Source organism: Fusarium phalaenopsidis, assembly GCF_050370095.1.
Source record: "Fusarium phalaenopsidis strain FUZ10S chromosome Unknown contig_32292, whole genome shotgun sequence".
NCBI lineage: Eukaryota > Fungi > Ascomycota > Sordariomycetes > Hypocreales > Nectriaceae > Fusarium > Fusarium phalaenopsidis.
Window position 1 is genome coordinate 4,380,685 of NW_028145410.1, and position 13,126 is coordinate 4,393,810.

Consider the following 13,126-nt stretch of genomic DNA (forward strand, 5'->3'; position numbering starts at 1 on the left):
TAAGGGGCGCCGGGGTAAAAGACTTAACCCTTTTAATTATTAGCTTTTTCTTTTTCTTACTAGAATTATTAGAGTTAGATAAAATAACTTCTTCCCCTTGAAAGATAGGCATATTATTCTTAATTTCTACCCCTTAGTTATTATATTATTTAATTAATTAAGTAGGTAAGTTAAGGAAGGCTACCTTAGAGATTAGGACCGCAAAAGGCCTAGGGCCTAAAGGGAGTCTTTTTTTATTAATAGGGGTAATCTAAGGAATTAAAATTAGGCGGTGGGTTCTCTAATTACTAATATAGCTAATATCTCTTATATCTATTAATATATATTTATCTTAGTTAATATAAAGCTAGTCCTTAGGTATTTCTTAAGATATTTTAATTAGCTTATAACTAATTATATTTATATAAAGGGACTAGTATTTTAAGATAAGCTTATTATTTTTACTCTTATATTAAAAAAACCTATCTTTAATCCTAATCTTATTTATAATTATAGTTTAATAAATACCTTAAACCCTATTTAAATTATTATTATATATAATATCTCTAGGCCTTCTTCCCTTAGTCTAGGAGTCTAGTAATTAATCTTAAACTAATAGATTAAATAGTTCTAAGGGCGCCTCCTTATTCCTATTAATACTTAAGGTTATTAGAGGGTAAATCATAGTAAGCTCGCTATTAGTTACTCCTACTAGTCCTTAGAGAGTTTAAAAGAGGCAAAGTATACTAAGGAGACTATACTCCTAGGTTCCTTGCTATAGGGTTAAAGGGATAAAATAGATATTAAAATAGTATAGCTAATTAGCTAGAGAGAGATATTCCCGCTAAGCTAGGGATATATTCTTTACTTAGACCTTTTAATTATATAATAAGGTATTAAAATAATATAAATTGCCCTTAATTTTATCTTATATAAAAATAATAAAGTATTTATTATATATATATTTAAAAAAGCCTATAAAAAATCTCTTTTTATAATAAGCTTTATACTACTTTTAAGCCCCTTTAAATCCTATATTAGCATAGGTTTAGATTCTCTTATAGCTATTAGGGAGAAATAATATAGGCTTCTTAAGTCTATTCCTAAGTATCTATAATATAGCTAAGATTAAATCATTAAGGAGTATTATATTATCTTTCTCTAGGCCCTAGTATATGCGCTAGAGGCAGCATGTATACTTTGCTTATATTACTTTATAGGTAGGGTTATTAAAGTAATACCTCTAAAGCCTATCCTTCCTAAGCTTTAATTTAATTAAAAAGTTATTATTTAAATTATTAGGGTATTTAAAGGTTATTAGATCCTAGTAATCCTATTTATCTTATAGCTAAAAGAAAGGCGGCTATTTAGAATTATATAGCTCCTTAATTATATCTAGGAAGCTTTTATACTTTTTAAAGAAACTTCTTATTTCTTTAAAGTAATTAACTTAGGCTACTAAGTAAGCTATTTTTCTCTTTTTTATAAACCTTATATAATTAATAAGGGTAAAGAAAATAATTAGTTATAAAAGTAAAGGTATCTTAAGGGTTTAAGATATACTTAAATATATAGGGTTATTATTATTTAAAAAGTCTTTTATTATTTAATATTTAATATTATAATATAATATATATAATAAGTAAGTAAAATAAATAAATAAGTAAAATAAAAATCCCTTAATTAATATTATCTCTATTTAATTAATTAATTCCTAATTACCTAGTATATTATAATTAAATAAAAAAGCTAATATCCTTCTTGCTCTTTAAGCCCTTTAAAATAACTTAAAATTATCTCTTTAATACGCCGCAAAGATCTATAAAGTTAGTCTTATAATGCTATAGCGCCGGCAATAAGGCATTCTTTCTCTATGCGATACTATACCAAAGTCATAGAAACTATCTAATCTAGAGAAATAGATTATTATTTAGTTTATTCTTAACCTAGATTCGCGAGGATTTCCCCCGTGACTATATGGTATTAAAGAAATAGCTAATTAATTACTCGCCGACCGCGACGCGCCACCTATTAGTAAGCGCTAGGCTTCTAACTTTATTAAGTAATACTAAGAGCTTAAGATGCGTTTTTTTTATAAATATAACTATCAAAGAGCCAAATATAAAGATCTAGCTATTATTCGCGATTAGTTTAGGCTTATAGAGAATATAATCGCGAAATATAGTATTACCCTAGGTAATATCTATAACTTTAATAAGACTGGCTTTATGATAGGCCTAATTCAGAGCGGAATAGTTATCATAGGCGCAGAAAGGCGTAGAAGACCGAAATTAGTGTAGCCTAGAGACCGGGAATAGGTTATAGTCATTCAGGCGATCAATGCGGAAGGCCGGGCTATCCAGCCGTTCATCGTGGTTACGGGCCAATATTACCTCGCCAATTAGTACTAAGAAAGCAACCTCCCAGGCGATTAGGCTATTGCGACGTCTTAAAATGGCTAGACTAATAACGAGATAGGTCTCGAGTGGCTAAAGCACTTCAATCAGCACATAACCAACCGATCAACTGGTCCCTATCGTCTTTTAATCCTTGATGGCTATGAAAGTCACTACTTGGCCGACTTTGAGATATATTGCGAGGAGAATAATATTATCACGCTCTATATGCCGCCTTATTTATCTTATCTACTCTAGCCCCTTAATATTAGTTATTTTAAGCTACTTAAGAAGGCTTATAGTTAAGAAATAAAGCATCTAATTAGATGCTTTATAACCTATATTTCAAAGATTGAATTCTTCCTAGCCTTCTACGCCGCATTTTAAGCTACTATAATAAAGAAAAATATTAAGGCAGCCTTTAAAGGGGCTAGGCTTGTTTCTTTTAACCTAGAAAGTATGGTCTCGAAGCTTAATATGTAGCTACGGACTCCAATGCCTGCCGAGGAGGAGGCTAGCCCCTCTAACCCTTAGGTCTCAAAGACGCCAAAGACTATCCTTAAGGCCTAATCTTAGTTTAAATACCTTAAAAGAAGAATTAGAAGGCATAAAAGTAGCTCTCTTAAATTAATTCTAAAAGCATTAAAGTCTCTTTCTAAGGGAATAAAGGCAGTTATATATAAGATAGCATTAATAAGGGCTAAGATCTAAGACTTTTAATAGGTAAATAAGGTATTAAGCTAGCGGCGGAGGGCAAAAAAAACCCACCTATAAAAAAGAGGGAAGATAACTCTAGATAAAGGAAGGTAAGTAATTAATTAGATAGATATTAATGCATAGGTAGTGGCTAAATCGTCGAGAAGTAGTAATTAAGGAAAGTTAGCGTGACTAGGGGTTTAGCGCTATAGTATATATAATAAGCCTAGTTATAATATAAGAATATATTAGGTAATAATTAAGATATCTAGGGAAGAATATAGTAAGTAATTTTAATTAATTAAATAATTTATTATATTTTTATTATAATTTATATCTTAGAGGTTAAGATTTTTAATTTATATACTTATCTAATTTATATACTTATTAAGTATATTATATATAAGGTAAAAATATATAAGAAGGGGAAAAGTAATATATTTAAGTAACCTCTATATAAGAGACTTACCCTTTTTTATACCTTATATATAACTTAACTCTTTACTTATTTCCCTAAGATATAAAGATATAAGCCCTTATTATTTATAATTACTTATATTAATTATTTAATTAAAATATAAAACCTCCTTTTTACTTACTTATAAAATATATACCTTTTTTTTTTAATTAGATAAGAGCCTTTATTTAATAATAGCTTAGTTAGCATAAATTAATAATTACTTTTAAAACTAATCTTTTTTTCTTTTAAGTTAATAAGTATAAAAAATAATTAATCTCTCTTTATTTAATTAAATAAAATAATATAATATTATAGCTATAATATATATAATAAGTAAGTAAAATAAATAAATAAGTAAAATACTTTCTTTAACCTTTAAAATAAAAATTACTATAAAAATATAATAAATTATCTAATTAATTAAAACTTATCGCTATATTCTTCCCTAGATATCTTAATTATTACCTAATAGGTCCTTATATTATAGCCAGGCTTACTATAGATACTATAATGCCAAACCCCTAGTCGCGCCGACCTCCCTTAACCACTACTCCGCGATAATTCGGCCACTACCTATGCATTAATATCCATTTAATTAATTACTTGCCTTCCTTCCTCTACCATTATAACCCCTCTTTTTTTATAGCTAGGTTCTTTTTGCCCTCTAGCGCTAACTAAGTATCTTATTTACCTCCTAAAGGTCTTTATTCTTAGTAGCTAATAAGGCAACCCGATGCATAATTGCCTTTATCCCCTTCTTAAGAGACCTTAGGGCTTTAAGGATTAACTCTAGGGAGCTACTTTAATGCCTTTTAATTTATCTTTTAAGATATTTAGACTAAGATCTAGCCTTAAGCATAGTCTTTGGGGTCCTTAAGACCTAATAAGTAAAGAGTTTAGCCCCCTCCTTAACTAGTATTAGAGTCTATAGCTATATATTAAGCTTTAAGAGTATACTTTCCGGGTTAAGAGGAATAAGCCTAGCTCCTTTAAAACCTCCCTTAATATTTCTTTCTATTATAATAGCTTAATATGCGGCATAAAAGGCCAGAAAGAACTTAGTCTTTGAAATATAGGTTATAGAGTATCTAATTAGATACTTTATTTCTTGACTATAAGCCTTTTTAAGTGGCCCAAAGCACCTAACGTCAAGAGGCTAAAGCAGATGAGATAAATGAGGCGGCATATAAAGCGTGATAATATTATTCTCCTCGTAATATATCTCAAAGTCAGCCGAGTGGTGGCTTTCATGCCTATTGAGGATTAGAAGATAATAAGGACTAGTTAATCAGTTAGTTATATGCCGATTAAAGTGCTTTAGCCACTTAAGACCTATCTCGTTATCAGTCCAGCTATTTTAAGATATCGCAATAGCTTAATCGCCCGGGAGGTTACTTTCTTAGTACTAATTAGCGAGGTGATATTAGCCCGTAACTACGATGAACGGCTGGATAGCCTGGCCTTCTGCATTGATCGCCTAAATGACTATAACCTATTCCTAGTCTCTAGGCTGCACTAATTTCAGTCTTCTACGCCTTTCTGCGCCTATGACGATTATTCCGCTCTGAATTAGGCCTATTATAAAGCTAGTCTCATTAAAGTTATAAATATTACCTAAGGTAATATTATATTTCGCGATTATATTCTCTATGAGCTTAAACTAATCGCGAATAATAGCTAGATCTTTGTATTTAGCTCTTTAATAGTTATATTTATAAAAAAAATATATCTTAAGCTCTTAGTATTACTTAATGAAGTTAAAAGCCTAGCGCTTACTAATAGGTAGTGTATCGCGGTTAGTGAGTAATTAATTAGTTATTTCTTTAATACTATATAGTCGCAAGGGAAATCCTTGTAAATCTAGGTTAAGAATAAACTAAATAATAATTTATTTCTCTAAATTAAATAGTTTTTATAACTTTGGTATAATATCGCATAAAGAAAGAATGCCCTATTATTAGCGCTATAGTATTATAGGACTAATTTTATAGATTTTTATAGCGTATTAGAGAGATAATTTTAAGTTATTTTAAAGGGCTTAAAGAGTAAAAAGGATATTAGCTTTTTTATTTAATTATAATATACTAGGTGGTTAGGAATTAATTAATTAAATAGAGATAATATTAATTAAGAGATTTTTATTTTATTTATTTATTTATTTTATTTACTTATTATATATATTATATTATAATATTAAATATTAAATAATAAAAAACTCTTTAAATAATAATAACCTTATATATTTAAGTATATCTTAAACCCTTAAGATATCTTTACTTTTATAGCTAATTATTTTTTTTACCCTTATTAATTATATAAGGTTTATAAAAAAAAGAAAAATAACTTACTTAGTAGCCTAAGTTAATTACTTTAAAGAAATAAGAAGTTTCCTTAAGAAGTATAAAAGCTTCTTAGATATAATTAAAGAGCTATATAATTCTAAATAGCCGCCTTTCTTTTAGCCGCGAGATAAATAAGATTACTAGGATCTAATAACCTTTAAATACCTTAATAATTTAAATAATAACTTTTTAATTAAATTAAAGCTCGGGAAGGATAGGCTTTAGAGGTATTACTTTAATAACCCTACCTATAAAGTAATATAGGCAAAGTATACACGCTGCCTCTAGCGCATATACTAGGGCCTAGAGAAAGATAATATAATGCTCCTTAATGACTTAATCTTAGCTATGCTATAGATACTTAGAAATAAACTTAAGAAGCCTATACTATTCCTCCTTAATAGCTATAAGAAAATCTAAACCTATACTAATATAGGATTTAAAAGGGCTTAAAAGTAGCATAAAGCTTACTATAAGAAGAGATTTTTTATAGGCTTTTTTAAATATATATATAATAAATACTTTATTACCTTTATATAAGATAAAATTAAGGGCAATTTATATTATTTTAATACCTTATTATATAATTAAAAGGTCTAAGTAAAGAATATATCCCTAGCTTAGCGGGAATATCTCTCTCTAGCTAATTAGCTATATTATTTTAATATCTATTTTATCCCTTTAACCCCATAGCAAGGAACCTAGGAGTATAGTTTCCTTAGTATACTTTGTCTCTTTTAAACTCTCTAAGGACTAGTAGGAGTAACTAATAGCGAGCTTACTATGATTTACCCTCTAATTATTACGGGCGAACCCGTGAGGAAGGTTGTTTCCCCCTGGAAAAACTAAGACCAGAGAAATCCTTCTCCGTAGCCCCGCTGCGAGCCCTGCATAAAACCCGCAGCGAGGCCATAGCTAGTTCTTTTCCTTTTCTTTCCCTTCCTTAGTCTTAGATATTTAATTAACTAGTTTACCTTAGCTATATAAGCTCTAGTCTGACCCTAGTATTATCTAAGACTTAACTATAGCTCACTACTCAGTAGTAGAGAGCTTATTATGAATCTACGTAATAGAAGAAGGTAACCCCGGGGGAATATCTATGAGGGATATCGCCCTTATGAACCTGATCGGGGATCGACTGAGCTAGTTTATAGCACCCCTATAGAGTTAACTCAATAACCTATTACTACGCATCGAGGAAGCAGAGCGCTCGCGGGTAGCTAATGGCGAATAGCTGGCTAATACTCTTAGGCTACTCTAAGAGCAGGTTATGCACCTATCTATATAGTTCTAGATATTTTAATAGCCCCACCTACCTATTAATTACTAGCCCCCCTTTATTAAGAACGAAGCGAATATATAGCTCCCTTTAAATAACCCTCCTAAGGAGCCTATTATAAATAAAATTACCCCTAAATCGCTAGTGGTGCCTAAAATTATACCCTAATATAAACCTCTCTTAGACCCTCTTAAGTTTTTAAGAAATTACTATAAATACCTTTCGTAGTTATAATAGATATATAATAAACTCTTATTAGATACTAAGTTTTACCTAATAAGCTAAGAGAGATTTTATTTAATTAACTTATATTTATTATAAAAAGCTTAAAGCTTAGTTATAGTATTTTATTAAGCAGGAGGCATAGAGGGTCGCTATAACCCCGAGGATTTTATAAAATATCTTAATTAATTTAATAAAGATTAAAATATATAAGTATACGCGACGAGCTTATTACTAGAGCGCTACTAGAAGGCTAATAAGTCCTTTACTACCTTTTTACTAAAGTTTAAATAATATATTATAAAAGTAAGAGAAATAACCTAGGAAGATAAGATAAAGATTACCTTTTTAAAAGGACTCTTAAATAAGTAGCTATATTATAGCTTAGTTATTATTAAGCTCTTAATAACTTATAACCTATGGATTAAATAAGTTTAAGAAGTAGTATAAAAGCTTAAGAGGTTAGGCCTAGAAAGAGAGATAGTCTTAGAGAGGTTATAGCATCGTAGCTATTACCCTATGGAAAGGAACTAATTAAATCATAGCCGCTAACGGCCATAAGGTCCCAGTTAGATATGAGACTACGAGGGAGATACTAAGATAATAGGTATTAATAAGGCCGCTTAGGAGAAGTAATAGGTCTATAGGGAACCCGCCGTAGATAAATAAAAGGCTTGCTTTAAGTATGGGTCTAAATAATACTTAGTAGCTAGTTATCCCCGTTGGGCCTAATAACCTGACTAATAATATATAGCTAGGGTTAGCCCTCCCGATGACTAAGCAGGAGACTTATAGCTATCTAGTAATGAGGACCTTAGCCCTAAAGATAAGGGAAAAGAGTAGCTTTAACGCGAAAATAGGTATTAAAGCTAATAGAATAAGAGCTTAAAAAATAAGAAAAAAAGAAGTAAAATATACTTAGCGAGTCTATATTAATAGACCTATAAATTAGTACTTATAAGTGCTAAGCGCTCTTAAATAATAATTATAATATATTTGCGCTAATTAATTCTTTCTTTACCTATAAGCTTAACCTATTATATATTAAAAAAAAATAATAGTAATTTTATAGCTTTATTATAGATAATTAATTAGTAATAGCTAAAAGAATTATTATATTTATAATTAAGATCTAGGGGTATAAATATCCTATATATATATACGCAGTAGATAGCCTTAATAGGGATATATACCTCGGTAAACTATAAATAGAAGCCAAAGATATTATATACTTTGCGGCCTAGCAGTAAATCTAGCACGGGGCCGCTAGGATCTTAATATGCCTTGCTTTAGAAAAAGAACCTAAAGCTATATAGTTAATTAGAAGCGCCCATCTAGTATTAGCCGCTACCTTCGCTGGTATTTGCCGACGAGCGAGGAAGCAAAGAGGCTATTAAGAAGACATAGCTAGCTCTGTTATGTCAGTTAGCCTAGTAGATATAGCTAAGGCGTTAAAGAAGCTCGATAACAAGGATGAACCTATTAACTTGGCCGAGCTGATTCCCTAAGAGATCCTATAAGCCCACCCGCGCCTCTTCTCACCCGCAGAGGCCTCGCAATTACCCCCCTAGCGACCAGGCTATAATCACGAAATCAACCTAGTATAAGACTAGCATAGTAATAAGCTAACCTTACCTTAGGGACCCCTATACTTAATATTAAGAGAGGAACTCATAGTCCTAAGGAAAATACTTAATAACCTATTAGATAAGGGGTTTATATAAGCTAATAGCTTATCTATAGTGGCCCTTATATTGCTAGTTAAGAAACCTAGAGGAGGAGTTTATTTCTGCTATAACTACCGCGCCCTTAATATGATTATGCGGCGAGATTGCTATTTACTCCCCTTAATTATAGAGACCTTAAGGATCTTAGCTAGAGCTAAGTAGTTTATAAAGCTTAATATAGTAGCTGCTTTCTATAAGATTAGGATTAAAAGAGGGCATAAGGCTAAGATGGCCTTTTGCACTAGATTTAGGTTATATAAGTAGCTAGTAACCCTATTTAGACTTATTAGCACCCCTGCTATATTCTAATAGTATATTAATAGCGCCCTTTAAGAATACCTAGATTAGTTTATTATAGCATATATAAATAATATCCTAATCTATATAGATAGAACTCGCAAAGAGTATATAGTAAAGGTCTAGCTAGTTTTTAAGGCCTTAAAGAAAGCCGGGTTATACCTAGACCCTAAGAAGTATAAGTTTATAGTTTAAGAAGTAAAATATCTTAGCTTTATTATTAAGGTAAAAAAAAAGATAATCTATAATCTAAAAAAGTAATAAGCTATCTAAGAATAAGTAGCGCCTTTTATAATAAAGAAAATATAAAGCTTTATAAGGTTTATTAATTACTACTAAGTCTTTATCCTTAACTTCTTAAAGATTATAAGGCCCTTAATAAGGCTTTATAAAAAAAGAATACCTTTCTTATAAGGTCTTAGTAAGGAAGTAATATTTTAGGAGCTAAAAGATTATTTTATAAATGCTCTTATATTAGCAGAATTTAACCCTCTCTAGAAGACTTACCTAGAGATTAACTCTTTAGGTAATATTAATAGAGGCATACTCGCGTAATTAGACTCATAAGAAAGACTTAGGCTAGTCGCATTCTTCTCGCGGCGATATAATCCTATAGAGTATAATTACCTTATTTATAATAAGGAGATATTAGCTATTATATACTACTTAGAAGCCTAGAGGTTAGAGCTATAAAGCTATGGTTACTTTACTATTTTTATAGATTATAAGAACTTATATTACTTTATAACTAAGAGGATACTTATAGAGAGGCAAAGCAGATAGGCCAGCGAGATAGCCGAGTTTAACTTTAGCCTAGAGTATTAACCTAGCAGCTAAGCCATGGCGCCTAACGCGCTAAGTCGCCGCGAATAAGATATCCCGCAAGGAGCTAAAGACAAAAGGGAGCAAGGGCATTACCTATAGCTAATACCCACCTCTATACTACCTAGAATGGTAAGAGGTAAGGAAGACCCTAGCGAAGTCGCTAAGGGGATACTACTAGCCTAAGCGGTCTTCCTAGAATACCTAGAGCTAGAATACCTATAGCAAACTATATTACTAGAGGATAAGATCTATAAGGAAGCCCTCGTAGCGGTCTAGCGATAAGATCGCAGCTTTTACCCTTCCCTTAAGCTAAAAGTTTAAATCGCTGAATATAGAATTAACTACGCTAGAAGATTAATATATCGCGATAAGCTCTAGATCCCGGGAGGAGACGGGATAGATAAACGCAGCGAATAAGAGAAGGATGCCCTACGAACTCATATCATCTAGGCAGAGCACGACGCATTCATAGCCGGTCACCTAGGACGAGACGGCACTATAGCTCTAATGCAAAGACGCTTCTTCTAGCCAGGGAGCTCGCAGCTTATCCATAGCTTTACGACTAACTATGATATATACGGGAGGAGCATAATCTAGCGGCAGCTAAAGCAAGGACTACTTAGGTCGCTACTAATACCCTAGCAACTCCGCAGCGACCTCTCTATAGACTTTATAGTAAACCTCCCGCCTATAGGACCCTCAGGGGCGAAGTACTTATAGGTAATCAAGGACTATCTAACCCGAGCAGTAACGCTCGAGGCTATGGATAGCATAGATGCCGCAGCGTATGCGCGGCGATTTCTTAGCTGCTATTATTGCTTCCATGGAATGCCGAAGTTAATCGTGAGTGATAGAGGGTCTAACTAGACAGGTGCTTTCTGGCGAGCCCTTTGCCGGCTCACGGGGATTAAGCAGCGCCTTAGCATAGCCTACTATCCTCAGATAGACGGTGGGCCCGAGCGAACCAACCAAGATATACAAGGCTACCTACGAGCATACATTAGTTTCAGCCCAATCCTGGCTCTAGAGGGGGAAGAAAGCGGAAAGGACCTCCCAGTACTTATAAGGGAGCTATGAGTTCGCAGAAAGTTAGCTATAAAGATATAATAGAAAAAGGATAATACTTATAGACTTATATAGTTTATTATTGCGCTTATAATAATAGCACTTAATAGACTAAGCTACTTATAAGTTAGCTAGGAATAAGCAATAACTACGCAAAGACCTACCGCTATGATAAACGGCGTAAGACTTCACGGGCTTAGTAAGATATAAGCTAGTACTACTAAAAGGGCGATAAGCAACTACGCGCTCTAGGCATAGTTAGCACTAAGGCCTACGCGGGTTAACTAAGATAAAGCAGCGCGTAAAGGCATACTTATATAGCGTATATAGCATATAGGGAGAAGAGTAAGGCAAGAGAGAGCGTAGTGCGCGAGATTTACTAATAACCTAGCAGCGGGTTAGCGAAAGAGTCTTAGGGAAGGGGTAGGCAGAATATTAATCCGCAGCTAGGGCCACTCACGAAGTAGAAGGGTTAAAGGAGGAGGAAAAAGAGGAAGCTTAAATAAATATAAAAAGGACTCTTTATGCCCTAGCGCATAGGCCATAGCCAGCGCAATAATTTATTATTATTATGCTATTTTAAGTATATTTTCTTCCTATTATTATTTTTATTATTATTATTAAATAAAGGGATATAAGAAGGTTAGGAGTATACGAGGACTAAGGCGCGAGGAGCATATTACGAGCTCATAGAGAGTATAAGGGGAAGTAAACCTCTTTAATATAGCCCGGGCTATATCCTAAGCGACTTAATCGCATTAATCTAAGCGCGATCATATAAGCACTAATAGGGTACGTAAAAAACAGAACATAAGTGGCAGAGCACTAGCTGCGAGTATGCTATAAAGACGCACACAGAGCCAGAGGGGGGGGGATACTATTACGGGCGAACCCGTGAGGAAGGTTATTTCCCCCTGGAAAAACCAAGACCGGAGAAATCCTTCTCCGTAGCCCCGCTGCGAGCCCTGCATAAAACCCGCAGCGAGGCCACAGCTAGTTCTTTTCCTTTTCTCTCCCTTCCTTAGTCTTAGATATTCAATCAACCAGTTCACCTTAGCTGCATAAGCTCCGGTCCGACCCTAGCATGAAGTTTCTAGCCTAGCGCTTGCCGACGGGTAGCGCGTTGCGGTCGGCGAGCAATCAATTGGCCATTTCTTCAATACTACGCAGTCGCGGGGGAAATCCTCGTGAATCTAGGTCGAGAATAAATTGGATAATAATCTATTCCTCTAGATTAGATAGTTTGCGTGATTTAGGGATCTAATCGCAACGCGTAGATATGCTATGCTATCGGCGATAGAGAGTAATATAAGAGATTTTATAGACCTTTGCGGCGCGTCAAAGACTTAATTTTAGGTTATTTTAATAGGCCTAGAGCGCAAGAAGGATATTAGCCTCTCTATTTAACTATAGCATATTGGGTGGTTAAGAATTAATTAATTAAATAAAAATATTATAAGATAAGGGATTTTTAATCTATATGCTTGTTTAATCTGCATGCTTATTAAGTATGTTATATAACTTCTATATATTCTTTATTTTTTTATTCTTTTTTTTTTAACTTTACCTCTCTTTTTTATATTTTTTAATTAATTAATTTACTATATTTATATAAACTCCCCTTAAGATTCTCGCTAATAAGTAATAAAATATCCTCCCTAATATCTAAGATATCTCTTAATCTTAGATTTCTTATACTAACTTCTAGAAAGGCACCTCTTCTTAGTAAAATAACCGCAGCGGGTTTAAGGTAACTCTTATAGATACCTAGACTATTAATCTCCCTAAGGCTTATTCTTATATCCTTTCTGCCCTTAAGTCTCTCTTTAACTAAATAA